Source organism: Sceloporus undulatus, chromosome 1 (assembly GCF_019175285.1).
Source record: "Sceloporus undulatus isolate JIND9_A2432 ecotype Alabama chromosome 1, SceUnd_v1.1, whole genome shotgun sequence".
Lineage (NCBI taxonomy): Eukaryota > Metazoa > Chordata > Lepidosauria > Squamata > Phrynosomatidae > Sceloporus > Sceloporus undulatus.
The window spans coordinates 354529506-354534845 of record NC_056522.1 but is presented as its reverse complement, the minus strand read 5'-3'; positions in this window follow the sequence as shown (position 1 = coordinate 354534845).

The following is a 5340-nucleotide window of genomic DNA, read 5'->3' as shown; positions in this document are numbered from 1 at the left end:
TTGTACACCCAGAATACTTAAAATAACACATAGCAGCTACATACACTGTGCATCAAATTATTTTTGTGTGCCAGTTACCATATTGTGGCCAACAACAACAATAATAATAAAAACCAAATTAAAGATCAGTGCTGTTTCTTTCACAGGACACATTCTGACAATTCATTGCCTTCTATGATCTAAATAAACTTTGCTAAGCAATCAATTGGTGGCAATGTAGGGTTGCTAGGTGACCAGCATCTCAGATTTCAGAGTCAACACCTGAGACATAGGGATTACCCCATGATGTCACAGGGAAGGGGTGCCAGTTATGTTACTGAGGGTTGGCCCTGATGATGTCATTAAGCATGGTGCATTAATAACCCTATACAGGTAAAGATAAAGGTAGTCTCTTGACATGAATGTCTAGTCATAACTGACTGTAGGGAGGAGTGCTCATCTCTGTCATTAAGCCGAAGAGCCAGCGTTGTCCAAAGATGAATCTGGTGGTCCTGATGTCAGCATGACTGCACTGAATGTTATTTTCCTACCAAAGTGGTATCTATTTACCTACTTGCATTTGCATGCTTTCAAACTGCTAGGTTGGCAGAATAACCGTGTAGTACCATTGAAATCCATGAAAGCTTATATTAAAATAAAGCAGATAGTCTCAAAGGTGTTGCTAGATTCCTTTCATCTCCTCTTTCCTTTTTACTAAAAACTGCAGAGTTTTCAAAGATGCAGCAGAGAGAAACCTAAATGAATTATTCAGCTTCCCCCTCCCACACATAACAGCAAAAACATGAGTAAAATCCTCATAAGGAATAAAGGAAAACTTCCGAGCACTAAAGAAACGATGTCTAGACAAAGGCAGCTTGAATGGTCATAACTGAGCACTCATCTGAAACTATATGGTTTTAAAAATCGTATTTTAATTTTTTTGCAAAAAAACCAGACTTTAAATACATCCAGTTCAAAACCTCTGCATCTAACTATCTGAAGTTCCTTCTTTAGAATCTACCATGTCTTCATATATGTGTGTAGCAGGGTGAAATTCTAGACATTTTTGTTTCTCCAAAGCAAGTCAATGTGGAGATTTCAGACTCTCTGTTGAAATTTGTGTTCCAAACACAGCCCATGTGGTGCAGCGTTTTGAGTGTTGGAATCCTAGGTCTAAACTGTTTTGCAAAAATAATGCAGTTGGACACAGCTTAAACTGCCATGGCTCAATGCTATGGAATGCTGAGATTTGTAGTTGATTAAAATGTATTCATTAATGAGTTGACCATATCAAAGCAATTAGCACCAAACATTTGTGTGATATTTAGCCTTCTCTTTCAGAGAGCTCCGGTGCCACAACAAACTACAAATTCCAGGATTTTGTAGAATGGAATCATAGTAGCTAAAGTGGTGTCAAACTGCATTTTCTTCTGCAGTGCAGATTGGACCCTAGTTACACCAGAGGTGATACTATTGCTACTTGCATAAGGAGGTTGCCAATGCCCCCTTATATAACTATTTCATAGAATCATAGATTTGTGAAGTTAGAAGGGATCATTTAGTCCAACCCCGTGCCATGCAGGAACTCACAATCAAAGGACCTTCAACAGATGGCCATCCAGCCTCTGTTTAAAGCTGCTTTCCATCTCTACCAACAATGCACTCAGGGAGCTCCTGTGCTCAGAAAGAGCACTCACCCACCCACCCACACACATATATATGTTACTCTGTTTCACTAGTTGAACATGAATGAGGGTGGTGGTGATACATTCCATGGGTAACATCACAGCCCTCATCATAAGCAAGATGCCCACAAATTGACTGATACTGGGAGAAATTGCTAGTCTGGAAAAGCCTTAACATTATGTTTACACCTAGTAATTTAATACAGTGTGCCCACGCCGTATGTGAGTGCACCATATGCAGCTTCAAGCTTATGTGGAAGACATGCAGCCATTAAACAAATGGCACACGTGCCCGTGGCACGAGCTCGTGTCCCATTGTTTACAATGGGGTGCGAACATATGCAGAATTCCTAGTATCCCCCATCTAAGAATAGATCTTCCACCTTAGGGAAGGGCCCATTATAGTTTAATTTGAGCCAGCATGATGTAGTGGTTTGAGCATTAGACTTGGACACTGGGAGACCAAGGTGCAAAGGCATGTTCAGGTAATGTTGGGCAAGCCCCACTCTCTCAGCCTCTGACCAAATCTTGCCAAGAAAACTCTGTGATAAGTCTACTTTAGGGTCACTATAAGTCAGAAATGACAGTAAGAGCTGTTCGACAGTGGAACACACTCCCTTGGAGCGTGGTGGGGTCTCCTTCCTTCGAGGTCTTTAAATAGAGGCTGGATGGCCATCTGTTGGCAATGCTTTGATAGTGATTTCCTGCATGGCAGGGGGTTGGACTTGATGGCCCTTGTGGTCTCTTCCAACTCTACGATTCTATGACTCAATTACTCTGTGAAGGTATATCACAATACCATTGTTTAATGTTTAACTTTATATTTCACCTTTCCTTCTTTTCTTCTGGTTAGACTGTAGCTTTATTACATTATTTTCATATTTGTTCAACACTTTGGGGCTTTCCTGGATCCTATATCAGGGCTTAGGAAAAATTCACGTTTCATCCAGGTCCACCAAAGCTGGTCCTTCAGATCTCTGCTTGGGACTATATAGATTTACAAATTATCTTTAGATACAGGGTAAACAGCCATTAGCAAACAACCTTTGTGAGAATAAGAATGGTGATTATGAGCAACATTCTCCACTACTGCCTTTCCAGATATGCCAGACTCATTCCAACAATTAGTTCATTGCCTTTGGTGTGATAATACCAGCTGCATCCCAGAAGAGGATTCAAATTGGGAAAGGTAAACCAGTGTTTTGTTTTGCTTTGCTTCGTTTTTTCCTTTGTGAAAAATTCCTCAACTTGTTTTTCATTGGTTCAATTTGTTCAAGTCAGGATGTTTTGATTTCAAATGGTGATGAAGACTGTATTCCTTTGGAATGGCTCTTACTTCTCGGCAAACAAGGCATAATATTTGTGTCTCATGTAAGTAAACAAATATCTATTAGTCCACTTTGGATTAAACACTCTGTGTTCTGATTCAATCTTCCATTTCTTTTTATCACACATTTTACAAAGTCACCCCAAAACTTTAATATTACATCCAAAAAATTTCCACAACAGCTGCTCACATACAAGAAATGTGGAACTGATTGTCTGACCTTGGAGAGAATGCCAGACATTCATGAAACTTGGAGGGTGGCCGTGCAGGGATGGAGGGGAAGAAGCACTTGCATTGTTGCTTCTCATTGCATAGTGGGCATCTGCTGTGATGGCACATGGCTGCACTCACTTTGTCCCTGTTCAATGCTAGTAACAACCAAAAACACAGCAAAAGGATATGACTCTTACTCCTCACAGACTAGTGATAGACTGACAATGCTTGTTTGTTGCAGGTTGCTAGGCTAAGTTGCAGGTTGTTAGGCTAAGTCAGCAGGTGGCAGATGCAGATGATTGGCTCCTGTACCATAAGGACTTGTTGTCTCAAAATGCTCAAGGCATGTGGGTTAGAAATTCAAAGATTTATGTCCCTGCTTCCATGAGAGAAGACATTTTAAAGCTATGCCATAATTCTAAAGCTGCTGGACATTGGGGTTATCTAAAGACTTGCCACAAACTATGAAATACTTATTGGTGGGATGGTGTACGTGCTGATGTGGAGGCTTATGTAAAGAGTTGCCCTGTTTGTGCTAGAGCCAAGCCTGTGGTAGGCAAGCCTAGAGGTTTGCTTCACCCTTTGCCCACTCCTGAAATGCCATGGAAACACATTGCTATGGACTTTATAACTGACTTGCCACCGAGTAAGGGCAGAGACACCATTTGGGTGGTGGTGGACTTGTTTTCTAAACAGACTCATTATGTGGCTTGTAAAGGGATGCCCTCGGCCTCTAAACTGGCTGATTTGTTTATTTTGCATGTGTACAAATACCACGGATTGCCAGACAGAATAATCTCAGATAGAGGTAGTACCTTCACCTCTAAATTTTGGAGGGTGTTACAGAAGAAGTTGGGGGTTCAATTAGCGCTCAGCATGGCTTATCACCCCAAGACAGATGGTCAATGTGAAAAAACGAATATGGCGCTAGAGAGATACCTTTGTTCAGGGGTAGGCAATCTTTTTGAGCCAGGGGCCGGGTCGCTGTCCCTCAGACAACTGGGGGGGCCGAAGCCAAAAAATAAATAATTAAATGGAAGACACTTTTTTAAAAAAAAATGGAGGACACGCGAAAAAATTTGCTTATTTTTTAAAAAATGTTAATATAAATGCATGTTTCTGAGGCTTCAATAGAAAATTGCCCCCCAAAGGCCCCGGCGGCAATCGGCGGCAGGACCGGCCTGGGGCCGGTCCCAAGGCCTCGCCGGGCCGCATCCGGCCCGCGGGCCGCAGGTTGCCTACCCCTGCCTTTGTTCTTACACGAATTACCTGCAGGATGATTGGTATGACTTGCTCCCTCATGCTGAGGTGGCTTTTAACAGTGCCGTGCATCGCAGTACTGGGCAGTCTCCTTTTCTGATTAACTATGGGTTTGAGCCCAAGCTACTTCCTGCTTTGCCGGCTGGTCTGAGAAAGTCAAGGGAGCCTGGCCTATGATTACTAAGGCGTTGCAGGACGCCAAACGTCAATATAAGAAGTATGCGGACAGGAAAAGGTCTGATGGTTGGGACATTAAGCCTGGGGAAATGGTATACCTTTCTACTAAGAATTTGAAGTCCAGGCTTCCCTCTAAAAAATTGGGCCTTAAATTCATTGGGCCTTTTCCTGTTAAGAGACTTGTTAATGGTGTCACTGCTGAGCTCCTTCTTCCCAAGTCCTACCGTCATCTACACCCCGTTTTTCATTTTAGGTTGCTGAAACCAGATCGCAGCACGGGTCGTTGGAAGAGGACTGATTCGCAGCCTTTGCCTATGATGATTGATGGGCAACAACATTTTGAAGTTGCTAGGATTCTGGACTCTAGATTGCATACGGGCAAACTTCAGTATCTCATACGCTGGAAGCATTTTCCTGTTGATCATGATGAATGGGTTTCTGTTGCTCATGTTAATGAGCCTGATTTGGTAGCACGTTTTCATGCGCAGTACCCTGACAAACCTTCTCTTTCTTCTGTGACTTGATTTCTTGCTTTCTTGTGCTTCTGCTGTTGGGGGGAGGGGGTTTTCTTTTCAGGGGGGCTGACTGTTAGAATCCTGTTAGTATTCTACCAGATAGTGTATAGTGTTGAGGTATAGTAGTTGGGGATGATGGGGGCTTGGCTGCAGTTAGGAATGTAGATAGTGATGTATAGTGCAT